We start from the raw sequence: 16,544 nt of genomic DNA, 5'->3' as shown, positions 1-16,544 counted from the left end.
AGACTTTTTATTTCAGCGTACACTTACGTCACTGCCTGGTATATCATATTGTGCTGGGTATTCTGAACTAGTCGTGATTCGCTTCTCATAACATAATTATGATCTAAACCAGGTGTGCCCAACCCTGCTCTTGCCGATCGACTGTCCTGCACAGTTCATCTCCAACCCTAATCAAACACACCTGAAGCAACCAATTAAGGTCTTCAGGATCACTTGAAAATTAAAGGCAGGTGTGTTTAATTAGGGTTGGAGATAAACTGTGCAGGACAGTCGATCGGCAGGAGTAGGGTTGGGTACCCCTGATCTAAACACAAACACGCAGAGTGGATTTTCTTTTGTAATCGCGGCTTTGAACGATTACGTAATCGTGGCATCCGTAATCGTAATCGCAATTAGAAATTCGATTAATTGTTGCGCCCTAATATACTGAGCTTATTTCACACAGAAAGTATACATGTTTATGTTTCAACTTTTTTTCACTTCACACTGTGAGTGTTTGGTGAATTAGATGCTGTTACGCCCTAACTTGGGAGCAACAATGAAGGAGGAAGAAACGTTTACGGCGGTTACAATACTCTCTTTATTTACACATTCTTCGTGACAAAAACTGTCTCTCAAGTTCTCTCAAGCTTTCGCAATACGCCGCAACGCCGATCAACATCTCGGTCCTGGCTAGGGATCGATGTGACAGAATGGAACGCTCCCCTGAGGACGCCAAACAGGAAGCTTTTATTGACCCAATCCACCTGATTACCCCCTCAGCTCCGCAGCGCACCTGTAGGAGGAACAAAACACACCCAGACACGGCAAAAACCACAATACAAAGTATACAGCCGTGACACTTCTCCCCTTAAGAAAAGGAAACTAGTAAGTTTCCGCCAACAATAATCATTCACAACCGGAGTATAGGCCTGTACATACCCAATAACAACAACATCAACCTCCCCCCCTGGCTAAAATTAAAGCAAGTGCCTCCTTTTCAATTGTGGAGTAGTTCCTTTGATGACTATTGAACTTCCGCGAGAAAAAACAAACCGGCCACTCAATACCCGCATCATCCTCTTGAATCAATACGGCCCCTGCTCCCTCTTTACTGGCATCAACCTGAATTTTAAGTTTTCTCCAGCTGAGGTGCCATTAGGACAGGTGTCGTAGTTAACAACGATTGTACTGCCTCAAAGGCATTCTGACAAGACTCAGACCAAACAAACAAAGCTTTGTCTTTCAATAGGTCCGTTAAAGGAGCAACAACCGTAGAAAAATTCCTACAAAAACAGTGGTAGAACCCCACCAGACCTAGAAAGCTCATTAACTCCTTTTTAGTGTTCGGAACAGGATATTCATCTATTGCGCTCACCATCTCCCTCACGGGATGCACCTGTCCCACTACCTTACCGAGATCGATAACGGTCGCTCCTGCAAATTCGCACTTAGCATGATTCAGTGTAAGATTTGCTTGAGAAAGATGGACTAAAAGTGATCCCCTTCATCCCCAGCTAATGAAAGCCGACGACGAAAACCCAGCAGGTACTCCGAAAAATGTATCGGTGGTTCTGACTCAATCCATTGATCACGTAAAACAGCTAATAGTCCACGTACTTTATGTGCCAAAACCAGCTCGTTAGGGCTAAACCCAATGCTCTGCTGGGTGACTTCCCTGGCTGCTAACATCAACCACGGAAGACCCCCTTCCCAGTCCCGCTGCATTTCCAGACAGTAGGCTCACAATAGTGATTTCAACGTGGAATGAAAACGTTCGAGTGCCCCTTGACTCTGGGCGTGATACGCTGTTGACAAATTGTGTTTAATTCCCAGCTCGAACAACACCTCCGCAAACAATTTCGAAGTAAAATTACTTCCTTGATCCGATTGAATCATTTTCGGTAACCTAAAAATAGACACGAACTGAGTGAGCGCCTTCACAATAGATTTTGTATTTATCGAGCGCAATGGGTACGCAGCTGGATAACGCGTAACTTGACACATCACGGTCAACAGATACTCACTTCCAGCTTTCGAACGAGGAAGAGGACCAACGCAATCAATAATAAGGTGTTCAAACGGTTGACATACAACTGGAATTGGACACAGAGGAGCCGGTTTTAACGACTGGTTCCGTTTGCCGGTAAGTTGGCACGTATGACAGGTCTTAATAAAACTGGCAACGTCCTTTTTAACACGAGGCTGGTAAAAGTAACGCAGAATTCTGTCATACGTTTTCTGTACACCCGTATGACCGGCGAGCTGATCGTGAGCCATTTTCAACATTAACGAACGAAAATTTACCGGTATTACGACTTGAATGACAGAATCTCCCATAACATCAATAGCATGCGGGGACCCCTTCCTCAGTAGAACATTCTGTTAAAAAAAATAGCCTTGCCCTCGAATTTCAGTACTGTCAACAACCTGTTCAAATTGAGATTTTAATGTCTCATCATTCTGCTGTTCTGTAGACAACTCTTCCCGAGAAACCACAATAGGATAATCACACAAAACGAAAGAGGCTTCAGCGTCACTGATTTTACCTTCAACCCTTGGTTGAGCACAAGAACGAGTCACTGCACACGCGACGAACACTTCCGGATACTGTCGCGCACTGTTATCCGGACAACCAGTACAGGACGGTGCCTCAGTCACAACCAGAGAGGGCGATTGATTAACCCAAACGCCCAAACTAAGTTATTTCCGAGAATCAGTGAAACGCCATCAAGAGGTAGAATAGGGCGTATACCTAGAGCCACTACCCCATGCACTATTTCACAGGTTAAATCAACTTTATGCAGGGGTACGAAAAATGTATTAAGCCCAATGCCACGAATCAAAAGCGAGCTACCAGTGTGTGACTCAGTTGAAAAGGGCAACACCGACTCCAAAATAAACGACTCGGATGACCCCAGAGAATTTTTACTGCTACTTTCTCAACACCACCTGGAAACGACACAAAGCCATTAGAAATAAATGGTTAAAATAACTGCTGGTGATTCTCTACATTCTTGGGTGCTACCACTGGTATTCCTTCCAAAGTACCGGCCTGATTTAATACAGAAACTGAAGTAGCCAGGACAGCAGGCTTCGCGGAATAGGCGTGTCTGACAAATTTTGACTTAAGCACTGGACAATTTGACTTCCAATGTCCTTTACCCAGACAGTAGTTAGAGCTATCAACGTCACTTAAATTTTTTTTTCTTAAAAAACGCCTGGCTGTACCCACAGGGACAACGGAAAAATTTCCCCGTGTATGAACCTGATGTTGACTGAATTCATTAACACGGGGCTTATGAATAAGTTCCCAGTCATCCCACTTATCAACTGCTGTACTATCTGCCGCTGTACACCACAGATCAAACTGCACAGTCAACTCTCTTACAAACTCAACATTTCACCTTTCGCTGTAACGTACGGAACTTTTGCCAATAACTCTCTGGCACACGCCATTAATTTTTAACACCACCGCTTTAATGGCTTCATAATTCTGGCTGTCAGCATCAGATAACGTAGAATAGGCTTGTTGGGCTTTACCTGTTAAAACGCATTGAAGTAACATAGCGTAAATATAGACAAAACAAACATAGACAAAAACTGTCTCTCAAGTTCTCTCAAGCTTTCGCAATACGCCGCAACGCCGATCAACATCTTGGTCCTGGCCAGGGATCGATGTGACAGAATGGAACGCACCCCTGAGGACGCCAAACAGGAAGCTTTTATTGACAGGCACACCTGTGCACCGGTGCACCCAATCCACCTGATTACCCCCTCAGCTCCGCAGCGCACCTGTAGGAGGAACAAAACACCCCCAGACACGGCAAAAACCACAATACAAAGTATACAGCCGTGACAGATGCACTGATATACTGTGTGCAAAAATGGCACAAGGGTTTACTGAATTCACACTTACAGTATGTGCTTTGTTTCCTGACAGTTGGTGAAGCCTCTTGGGTGAGTGTAAAAAGTCTTTGAACCACAAGAAATCCAAACAACTGAACTCTGCCTGACATTTTAATGTGTTTTTGATTACTAGCTAAACAAAACTCCATTTAAAATAATTCAACAAAATTGGACATTCAAGAATCGTAAGGACAACCCTTTGCGGTTATATTAAAAATATTACATGAGCATAAGTGCTGTTTGAAAGCCACATTTCTAGCATCTATAAAATCACATTTTCTATCTAAACATATAGCCTAAATTACGACATATGCTGTCAATGACAAATGCGGAAAAGTTAGTTTATGCGCTTATGACCTCAAGGCTTGATTATTGTAATGCTCTACTGGGTGGTTGCCCTGCACAAACTCCAGCTGGTTCACAATGCAGCAGCTAGAGTTCTTACTAACCAAGAAATATGACCATATTAGCCCTGTTCTGTCAACACTGCATTGACATCACTGTTTTCTGCAGAGCTGTTTTATAGCTGAATTGAACTCATTTCATAATCTATGTACTTTACACAGTTATAGAACCAAAATGAATTAACACTGAACTGATTTTTAACTGAATAATAACTGTTTACTATTATACTTTTAGAGCTGCTTTACAGCTGAATTGAATTCTGTTTGCATCATTGAATCAGTATGTTCCTGTTTATCACTGTAAAGCTCCTTTGAAACAATTTGTATTGTATAGAGCGCTATATAAAGGTGACTTTACTTGACTTGTACTAGAATATTAGCTTTTGTTTTGGATATTAATAATCAGCACTAGTAATGCCGCTCAGCCAATCAAATTATAGGAGCTAGCAACAACAATAAATGTTTTATATAAAAGATATTATCAAAGAGTAGTCTGAAGTGGATTGAGAAAACCAAAACTACTTGTGGCTGTTGTTTTAAATATACATTTGATTATTTTCACAAGAAAAGGTTTTGTGGCAGTAAGACATAATTAATTTTCCCTTTTCTGTTAGCTGTTAGCTGGCAGGTCTGTGACCTTCAGATAGAATTGTGCGTTTCTCATCTCCTTGGCAATCTTTTCTAAGCCGGCTCTCATCTTTCCCATGATGAATTGGCCTAATCAGGAGGCTGAGTGGATGGTTAGCTGAGTTGGTGGGATATCCAAATAGGCAAAGGTGCTGAAGATCTCAAACCAAACATTATATAAGTGTATTAGTCTGTGCTGTGAACAGGTCCTTTCATGGGTCTGTTTACTTTCATTTTTCCCAGTGCTTATTTGTGTTTTATGTAAGCATAATTTTGAGTGGTTTCAAGTGGCTTTTTGCAATCTTTACATCTCGTCAAAATGAATGGGATCTTGTTGAAATGTGTGCCATGTAAAACAGATGAAACAGCCTGCAACGTGCCATAGGCCTAAAGACAGATATAATTTCCTGTTAGCTTACCTCAGAGCGCTTCTCCCATGAGCTTACCTCAGAAATGGGTGATTACACAATGCCATGTATAAATAAAAGTGACCTAAGAGCAAAAGCTGCCCGAGGTTCTGTTTAGTATGGTAATTCTCTACTGCAATCCTCCTTCCCAATCTATTGGTTTAATTTAAGCTTACCCTAAAATATATTCCAATGTTGCTCTCAAAATTGGCAAATATATCTTCAGTGGGCCAGTGTCCTACTTTCTAAGTGCTTTAATTAATCTTGAGTTAAGGCGAGACCACATCCACTCACGTTGCTTTTGTCACAGAGTCAGCCACAACGTCACAGCCCCAATCATCACTCAATCAACAGGACCGGCCCACTCGTTCACAATCACCAGAGTACTGACTCGCTGTACCTGCAGCCCCATATTAAACAAACCCTTTATATGCACGTTCACCTTTCACTCCTTGTCTGGTCTCGTTGCAGTATACATTGCTTTATGTTAGACTTCTTACCAATCTACTCACCTGAAATAGTCTCCGGTCTCCAGTCTCCAAAGAGAATCTACTTCATTCTTCGCCAGCAAAGTCACCATCCTCTCACCATCATCTGGTTCCCGTTTTTCCACCACCACTCTGCTTTTAATAAACACTGTGTGCACCTAAACCTGTCTGTCTCCTCCTGTGTTTGTGACAGCTTTGGGGTGGGCAGAAATGGGGTTTGAATCTATATTTCCTTTGAATCCTCCACATGGCTCTCTTGAGCTCTAGAATATTTTTCAAGTCAAGTCAAGTCATCCTCATTTATATAGCGCTTTTAACAATTTAGATTGTTTCAAAGCAGCTTTACAGAGATAAACATAATTTAAGGTAACAGAGATTGGTTTAGTTTTATAGTGGTTCTTGAAAAATGTTTTTTCCAGCTAAAGTTAGTTTTGATTGATTCACTTCAGTCTAAATGATAGTTTGTTATTAAATTAGGGGCCGCTAAGACAACACCGTTCTCTCTAAACAGACTTTAAACGCGAACCTGTGATAGACGCTGATGGCGTTCACATGCGCATTAAGAATTGATTCTATAGTTAGGTGCGTTTGAATATATGTGCGCAGGTTTGTATTTCCTTACAAACCATGCCTAAACAAACTACTTGTCTTGTCTATAAATTTTTATGCAGACTTTTATTTATTCTTATCTCTTCGGGTAGGTACGCAAACCAAAAAAATCCACAACGCTTTATCTGTAGAGTGGTATAGGGATCCTCCATAGGGAGAGGCTAGTTGGCACTTATTTGGCACCGCAGAAGAGGATCGAGTAGGTGCTGAATGCATCATTAAGTCCACTGGAAAGTGACCTCATATTCTGGTATTGATCATATCCGCTTGCCGCTACACAAAGCCAGTCTGCCTTTTGATTACCTCCAGAAAAGAAACTGTGAGGGAACTGCTGGCTCTAAACTGGTCTTTTTTTCAGACATGTTCATTTTAAAATAATATATTACTGAAAGCGATAATTGGAACGAATAACATCTTAGCACATGCCCTCTGCCATGAAGCCATTACTCCGTCTTAATGAGGCCATCCATGTCATTTAAGTCACGCAAGACAAAGCAGCTCTCAGCAGCAAACTAAAATACAACCCCTCGCACAATCATTAGACGACTAAATGCCCATAATGTTTACACTGATCTTCAGGCTGTGTGGACAACGAAATCACTTCATCCTCTCTGCATTGATTCTGCCATGGATCCTAAATCTCCAACTGTTAAAAGGGTGAAAAGTGCATTACACGATTCCCCCAAGTCTTTAGCGTTAACACATTTTATTTTCTCTTTTTTTTAGTGATTAATTTTATACGACTGGAAAATGCTAGCACTTCCATGTGGTCTACATTTGTTAGGTCTCATTCACAAATAATTGCTTACAAATGACATAGAAATGGCTGCAAAATAGGTTCTCGCGCATTCTCGTTCTCATGTCTGAATTATTCTAAATAAATGTTGTATGTGAGCATATGTCGTAGTTAGGTGTAAGTAGCTGGTTAATCTTATGGATTGAGAGATTTTTTAGGGGCAAGTAATAGGCCCCAACGAGTCTGTGTTAACGGGATCTTATCTTATAGTCTTAAATGCATGGTTACTACAGGGATAAGTATCACCTCTGCTTTTCTCTGTTTATACAAACGAACTTCAATGTAACAGGGACGATCTCACTTTGATCAAATACGCTGATGACTTGGTTTTAATTTCTTGCCAACCAGACATAAATTGTTCAACTTATTTAGAGTATATTAAAAGTCTTGTACAATGGTTTGATAACATCATCTACAATTGAACATTGAGAAGACAAAGGAATTCTGCTGTAGGAATCAAAATAGGACAGGTACGGCTGGCCTCCTATATGAACAAGTTATTATAAGAATCAAATTTCAAATATTTAGTATTGATGACAATAATATTTAATAATTAAATACGTATTTATGACACTCTCTTTCCAAGAAAATGTGGACCATATACATAAGAAAACAAGACAGTGTTTAGGTCTACTCAGGAAGTTTTTAGTTTTAATAGGTTATTGATAGGATCTTAACTATTGTTTACAGATCGATGATTGAAAGTATTTTAAAATATATAATTTTGTGGCATGGCAATTAATTTGTGGCAAAATTAATTAATACGAGTAGTTAACGAAGCAAATAAGATCAACGGCCAAAAACAGAGTACATTGCAAGAGCTGTTTCCACATTTTATGGAGAAAAAGGCATTAGCAGTACACTATATTCACACCAGACCCATCCCCTCCACTCCTGCTTTGAGGCCCTTCCTTCGGGGCGCAGGCTGCATATACCGTTGGTAAAAAAGAATATTTATAAAAGATAATTTGTTCCATTGGCGGTGAATTTTTAAAATCAGACTTTAGGAGTGGACCTGTTTTTGTTATAGTTTTTCTAAAAAAAATTCCATATATGTATCACTTCATATGAATTCAAATGAAATCGCTACCTTGTGAAAGAGTTTTGTATTCTCATGAGATTTGGTTGAGATTTTTTCATGTTTTTGAAAGAAGTGCTCTTATGCCCACCAACAGGGCCGGATTCAGCAAGCCCCACTAGGGGGTGCAGGTAGAATATCAGGGGGGGCAAGTCATTTAACGGAACATTTAAATTTGATAAATATAGTGATTTGATTTATATTGTGATATATATCGATATGGCCAGAAATGAAAAAATATATTGTGAAATGAAAAAATCCTATATCGCCCAGCTCTAATCTATCAGCTCAAAGCTATCAGCTATCAGCATTTTATTTGTCTTATAGGTTTTATGTTGGATGCCCTTCCTGACACTACCCTCTGCATTTACCCGGGCTTGGGACCGGCACAAATAGGACACTGGCTTGTGCCCTGTTGAGGCTGCATTTATATATTTTTTTTAAATCTTTTTTTTATTGTTATCTGTCTGTCTGTCTTGTCTGTCCTTTCGTTTTTTATTTCAAAAAATATATATATATATTTTTTTCATTTCTTTAGCTCTGTACACCGCATGGCTTATATCAGTCATTATAGCATCAGTCGTCTGCTTTTCTGTGCAAAAGTCCTAACTAATGCATCCATATCTAGACCTGTTGTTATGGCCTTCTCGTGAGCCAGAATAACTAAATTTCTTTTTCTCTCATGTAGCATAGTGCGGCGGAAGGGGGTAAGAACACGAGACAAAGTGGAGAAAGAGCTCTCGCATGATGCAGATGATATTCCAATCACAAGCGAGGTCACATACATGCGATGGAGCTGAGGAAAGGCATTCTTATACCCGTGTAGATATGTGCAAATGGTGGAGAGGTCTACAAACTCTACGTTCTCATCATCATTAGTCTTTTTGAATTATTTTTCCAACATAATTTTTGCAACAAGAATCTCATTGGAAAGTTTGTCACTGTCACAGTGTGTCTGCGTGCTCCGCTCTGCAGTGACTGACTGAGACGTGAAGCTCAGCAGGTTCACCACAAGCCGGAGAAGCGGCCATGCCCTCCCTATGCATCTACCAATCAGTAGCTACTTTGAATGAGGGATAGAGAGCAGAGAGCGCTCACTCTGACCATTTTTCTTGAAATCTTTTTTAAATTTGGGATCTTTGCATGCCATCACGTTTGGGGGGGCAGTCACGGCATTTGGGGGGGCATTGCCCCTCCTTGCCCATGCCTATATCCGGCCCCGCCCACCAAGGATGCATTTATTTAATCAAAAATACAGTAAAAACCGTAATATTGTGAAATATTATTAGACATTCATTGCTGTGATGGACAAGCTGAATTTTCAGTAACCATTTATCCAGTCTTCAGTGTCACATGATCCTTCACAAATCATTTTCTGCCCCAGAAACATTTCCTATTATTATCAACATTGATAACTTAATATTTTCGTGGAACCTATGATGTATGGTTTTCAGGATTATTGTAAAATCCAACAGTGATTCTAACTAACACTTTTTAGTTAACTTTACTTAATGTCTTAACTTAATTGAAAAAATCTAGTAATCTGTACTATTCACATACTATGCTTTGTTTACTCAGAAAACGTCTTGGTTGCGTATATAACCCTCGTTCCCGGAGTACAGTGAACGTAGACGTGTCGTCGGGGGAGTTCTCTGACGAATTGGGATCACGCTAGGGAGCCAATTGCCTTCGAGCCAATGGACATTGGCATGCAAGGTTTGCATTCCGCGACCTGCCTACCAGCGCAGGTATAAAAGGCGGAAGTAAACATTGCGCAATGCTTTTCGCTTAGGAGCCGAACAGTGTCCAGTCCTCCGCGAAGGTACAGTATCATGGCGAAGGGACGACACGTCTTCGTTCCCTGTACTCAGGGTTACATACGTAACCGAGACGTTCCCTTTCGTTCTTGGAACTCCGACGTGTCGTCGAGGGAGTTCCCTGACGAATTGGGACTCCTAATAAAATGCCATGGTGCTGGCCCCTTCCAGCGCCCGGCTAAGCTACCCTGCAGCAGTTTCTTGAAATAAGTTGCGGGAGCTAGCACGGCAATCACACTGCTCTTCTGCAAGACCCGCACAGTGGATATAGGATAACACTGGGAAAGCGTTCGCTCAAGAGAGGGGGAAACGCTGCGGGAGCCCCAGCCTGACTGAGGAAGGCCAGGAATACACATATGTACTAGCCCAGAGGGATAGTGAAACATATGGCAGTCCCTGAGGTAGTCCCAATCCAGGGGAAGTGGGAGCGTACTCAACAGGGACGACGAACGAGTCCATCAAGGGGAAGACGCGGCTGAACTGCACGTGGCATCATGGGTCACAATAGAGATCACTGGAAGCACCCAGTCTACTAGCAACTCCTTACTAGAGGTAGCAGACCTGGTGCCGGGCGGTCCGCCACGCCCAGCACAGAGGGGTGAAGGAGGAACTCCTGTTTCAGTGGAACCGCTGTCCTGCCTCGAAAAGACCTGAGGCAGGTGAGCACTGACTGGACACGTTCCTCCGTGAGGCGCGCAGTCTGGGCGACCGAGTCCAGCTCCATACCGAGATTCGAGATCCTCTGCACGGGGCAAAGTTTGCTCTTGTCCCAGTTGACCTGAAGCCCCAACCGGCTGAGGTGCCGAAGCACCATGTCCCTGTGATCGCACAACACATCTTGCAAATGAGCTAGAATGAGCCAGTCGTCGAGATAGTTCAGAATGTGAACGCCTTGTTCTCTCATGGGAACAATGGCCGCCTCCGCGACTTTCGTGAAGACACTAGGCGACAGGGTAGGACTATGTACGGATAGGCTCGACCCTTGAAAGCAAACCGTAGAAACGGTCTGTGTCGAGGTAGAATCGAGACGTGAAAGTACACGTCCTTCAGGTCGCTCGCTGCAAACCAATCCTGGGGATGGATGCATTCGAAAATGCGCTTCTGCGTGAGCATTTTGAACGGGAGTTTGTGCAGGGACCGATTCAAAACTCGCAGGTCCAGGATTGGCCGTAACCCACCGCCTTTCTTGGGTACAATGAAGTAGGGGCTGTAAAACCCAGACCTCATCTCGGCAGGAGGGACCGGCTCGATTGCGTCCTTCACCAGCAGGACATCAATCTCTTTCCGCAAGACAGGGGCATCCACCAAAGTGGACGCCCCTGAACTTGGGAGGCCGGCATGCAAACTGAATTGCATAGCCGAACCGAATTGTGCGGATGAACCATCGGGACGGACCTGGAAGCGCTAGCCAGGCTTCCAGATACCGTCCCAACGAAACCCACCCGGACCACCGGCGTACCCGCAGAGGGGCAGCGAGGTGGAAGACAAGGACCCGGCTATGGTGGCATTGTAGCGACCGAGGGCGGGGTCTGGGTGTGCTTGACACCAACCTGCTTCCACCGAGGGGCAGATGGCAGAGAAAGCAGAGAACTGCTCTCCACCGCGTCGCCGGAGAGGCCTCCTTGGGATATGGGGAACTTGAGAAGTTTGTTCTTCTCCGCTTCCAGCATATATCCGCAAGGGTGAGCCACAGGTGGCGCTCCTGGACCACCAAGGTGGACATCGCTCGACCCAGGGAACGTGCGGTGACTTTCGTCGCCCAAAGGGCGAGGTCCGTCGCCGCACGCAGCTCCTGCAGCAATTCCGGGTCGAAACCACCCTCCTGCATGTCATGGAGTGCCTTGGCCTGGTGGACCTGCAGCAGCGCCATGGCATGCAGGGCGGAAGCAGCGTCTCCACACGCCATGTAGGCATCCCTGGTCAGACCAGAGGAAAACCTACAGGCACGGGAGGGGAGTGAAGGGGCACCCCGCCAGGAGGAAGCGGTCTTAGGACACAATTGCATTGCAACCGACCGCTCCACTGGGGGGATTCCCTCGTACCCGTGTGCCGCTCTGCCGTCAAGAGTGGTGAGGAAGGAGGAGCAAGGTTGCCTACGCCTGGTCGCGAGGGGGGCCAGCCAAGACTTGCTCAGCTCCTCATGCACTTCAGGGAAGAATGGTACTGGAGCAGGCCGCGGGGCAACAGCACGGCCTGCTCCCAGACACCAATCATCCCGCCGCGAAGGTTCGGGACCCGGTGGAGGGTCCCGAACGATTTGAGGGAACACTCTTCCGTTCTCCTTCTGCCCGCTTACAGGCAGAAACTGAAACAGGAAACACCCGCCCTCAAAACGATCCAGTGCTGGTCGGACCAATCAGACTCTATGCTTCAGGACTGTTTTGATCACGCGGACTGGGAGATGTTCCGGTCGGCCTCTGATGACGACATCGAGGCTTATGCTGATAGCGTAACCTGTTTCATCAGGAAGTGCGTAGAAGACGTTGTTCCGAGCAAAACAATACGGATTTACCCGAACCAGAAACCATGGATTAATGGCGATGTTCGTGCAGCACTCAACGCGCGGACCTCCGCTTTTAACTCCGGGAGTGCGGAGGAGCAAAAACAAGCAAGTTATGCCCTCCGAAAAACTATCAGAGCAGCAAAACGCCAATTCAGGGACAAGATTGAAGGACAGTTCAACACCACCGACTCTAGAAGCATGTGGAAGGGAATTAATAGCATTACGGACTATAAAGGAAACATAAACTCCACAGTGAACAACACTGCCTCTCTCCCAGATGAGCTGAACACTTTTTGAATGAGCTCGATTTGAGGGAACTAACATCCCCCTCGCGAAGAGAGTTCTCGCGGCTGAAGCTACAGAGGTTAGTACACTCTCCGTCTCTGTAGCGGATGTAACCCGATCTTTCCGTCGGGTGAACATCCGTAAAGCCGCGGGTCCAGACGGTATTCCGGGCCGCGTCATCAGAAAGTGCGCGAACCAACTAGCTGGTGTTTTTACGGACATTTTCAATTGGTCCCTCTCCTTGTCTGTAGTCCCCACATGCTTCAAAACGTCCATCATCGTACCTGTACCGAAGCAAACCAACATCACCTGCTTAAATGACTGGCGCCCTGTTGCTCTGACCCCCATCATCAGTAAATGCTTTGAGAGACTAGTCAGAGATTACATCTGCTCTGTTCTACCTCCCTCACTGGACCCACTGCAGTTTGCATACCGCAATAACCGCTCCACTGATGATGCTATTGCATCTACAATACACACTGCTCTCTCCCACCTGGAAAAGAGGAACACATATGTGAGAATGCTATTTGTAGACTACAGCTCAGCATTCAATACCATAGTGCCCTCCTTGCTTGATGTGAAACTCCGGGCTCTGGGCTTAAACAGCTTGCTGTGCAGCTGGATCCTGGACTTCCTGTCAAACAGACGCCAGGTGGTTAGAATAGGCAGCAACATCTCCTCATCACTGACCCTCAACACTGGAGCCCCACAGGGCTGTGTTCTCAGCCCACTCTTGTACTCCTTGTACACATATGACTGCGTGGCAACTCACAGCTCTAATTCCATCATCAAGTTTGCTGATGATACTACGGTCGTAGGTCTGATCACCGACAACGATGAAACGGCCTACAGAGAGGAGGTGCTCACTCTGACGCACTGGTGTCAGAGGAACAACCTCTCCCTCAACATCAGCAAAACCAAGGAGCTAGTGGTCGACTTCAGGAAGAACGACAGAGAACACAGCCCCATCACCATCAATGGAGCACCGGTGGAGAGAGTCAGCAGCTTCAAGTTCCTCGGTGTCCACATCACAGAGGAACTCACATGGTCCGTCCACACTGAGGCCGTCGTGAAGAAGGCTCATCAGCGCCTCTTCTTCCTGAGACGGCTGAGGAAGTTTGGAATGAACCGCCACATCCTCACACAGTTCTACACCAGCACCGTCGAGAGCATCCTGACTGGCTGCATCACTGCCTGGTATGGCAATACTACCAGCCGTAACCGCAAAGCCTTGCGAAGGGTGGTGCGCACTGCCAGCCGTATCATCGGAGGTGAGCTTCCCTCCCTCCAGGATATTTATGCCAGGCGGTGTGTGAAGAAAGCTCGGAGGATCATCAGAGACTCTAGCCACCCGAGCCATGGGCTGCTCTCACTGCTACCCTCAGGCCGGCGGTACCGCAGCATCAGGACACACACCAGCCGACTCCATGACAGCTTCTTCCCACAAGCAATTCGATTTTTAAACTCTTGATCCCTCATGATCAATAACCATAAACATTCTAACTGTCAACACAGCACAACATAACCTACTGCATTTACATAATATATATATATATATATATATATATATATGCACCTTACGAGTATCTATTCTATGTATAATTACCTCTTTTTGTATTTTTGTATACTGTTGTATATTGTAAATTGTTGTATATTGTATATTGTTGTATATTGTAAACTGTTGTATATTGTACATTGTATATTATTTATTGTTCTGTTAGTGTATATGGTACTGTGAGTAATTGTGCGCACATTAGATGTGTAATCTATGTAAATCTGATGTTTGCTGTAATTGTTTTCATCACATCGTGTCATACTGCTATGTTGCTCGGAACTGCACCTAAGAATTTCACCCACTGTTGCACTTGTGTATATGGTTGTGTGACAATAAAAGGATTTGATTTGATTTGATTTGATTTGATTGATTTGATTTGAGGGTTCCAGACGAGCCCGAAATTCGCAGCTGCCCTTTCAAGCATAGCGGCCATTTCCGGATCTGGCTCAGCCGCAGCCACCACACCCGAAGGGGGTAGACCCGCTGAGTCATCACCAGAAGATGACTGCTCTTCCTCTGATGCCGCGATCGACATCTGATCCTCAGGCGGTGCCCCAAAGGAGACAAACGAAACCGCACGAGGCGGTCCCGGAAGCTCCCCCGGGACAACCAATGGCAAGGAGCTACAAGAGGCGTGAGAAGCCCGTAAGGATCTCTCAGCAGACGGGACGTTCTGCACGGTAACCCTCATCCGCTCACCAACAGGAATCACCGAAGTAGCCGTCTGCCGAACTGAACCAGCAGATGAACTAGATCGGGGATTCTCTGAAGGGACTCCCCCATGTTTCAGGGATCTCAGTCTCGAACGCAGCATCGCCAGAGTCATATTCCCGCAATGAGAACATGACTCATTCACAAACGCTGCCTCAGCGTGCTTTAAGCCCAAACACGAGAGGCAGTGTCTATGATCATCTTCCTGAGGGAGAAGTTGACTGCATCCAGAAACGCACGGGTGAAACGACATCCTGAAAAGTACTCGAAACTCCCGTGTTGCTCTTTTAGAAAAAAGAAAAAGCTCTTTCACGTGCCGAGGCACAGAGGGACCACCGCGGCAGACACAACGGGGAAACTGCAAGCCCGTGTGCTGCACTCACCCAATATCTGTAACGAGTCTGGAGACTGAGTAGAATCCATTTGCAGCTTTATTGAAGAAACGTCAAACAGGCAGGGGTCAGGGAACAGCAAAACGGGGAATACAGAGAGCAGGCACAGAGAGTAGTCAGGTAACAGGCAGAAGATCAGGGCAGGCAGCAGTAAACAATAATCCAGGGCAATCCGAGTCAAGACAGGCAGCAAACAGGCAGTAGTGAGATAACAATCCGAGGTCAGCAAATAGATCAGCAAGATAGGGAAAAACGCTCAGTGATTACAGGCCGGGGCAATGCAATACTTCGCACTGAACTTCTGTTTGTGTGTGGCTTATATGGAGAGTCTGAATGAGGTGCAGGTGTGTGCGTAATCAGTCCCAGGTATGAAGCATTATGGGGATTTGAGTTCCAGAGTAAACTAGTATTCAGTTGAAGGCTCCCTCCGGTGGTGAAGAGGAGGCGGTGCGGAAGCCCGCTCTGTAACAGAGCCCCCCTCCTGCGAGCAGCTCCTGAGGCGAGAAGGCAGGCGACGCCGGGGTCTTCCACGGGGTCTAGGGGCCGGTTTTTCCGGGTATGTTTGATGAAACTCTTCAGTGAGTGACGGGTCCAGGATATCTCCGGCATTGACCCAAGATTGTTCCTCCGGACCGTACCCCTCCCAGTCCACCAGGTATTGGAGGACGTTACCCCGGCGTCTGGAGTCCAGCACTTCGTGCACCCGATACGCCTCCTCGCCGTCAATCAGGATGGGTGAGGGGTCTGGAGCTGTAGCTTCCACTTCCGACGCTCCTCTCGGCCCACCGGCAGGTTTCAACAGAGATACGTGGAATGTGGGAGAGATGCGGTAGTCAGCAGGCAAATCCAAACGAAAAGATACAGGGGAAACTTGTTTTAATATCTGAAATGGTCCAACATACCTGGGGCTGAGTTTGCGGCAGGGAAGTCGAAGTCTTAGATCTCTTGTGGAGAGCCACACCCACTGACCAGCGTTGTATTTCG

This window comes from Siphateles boraxobius, unplaced genomic scaffold, assembly GCF_051911475.1.
Source record: "Siphateles boraxobius isolate OS27281-9 unplaced genomic scaffold, OSU_SipBor_1 12, whole genome shotgun sequence".
NCBI classification, from domain to species: Eukaryota; Metazoa; Chordata; class Actinopteri; order Cypriniformes; family Leuciscidae; genus Siphateles; species Siphateles boraxobius.
Note: the sequence above shows the minus strand (reverse complement) of the source record.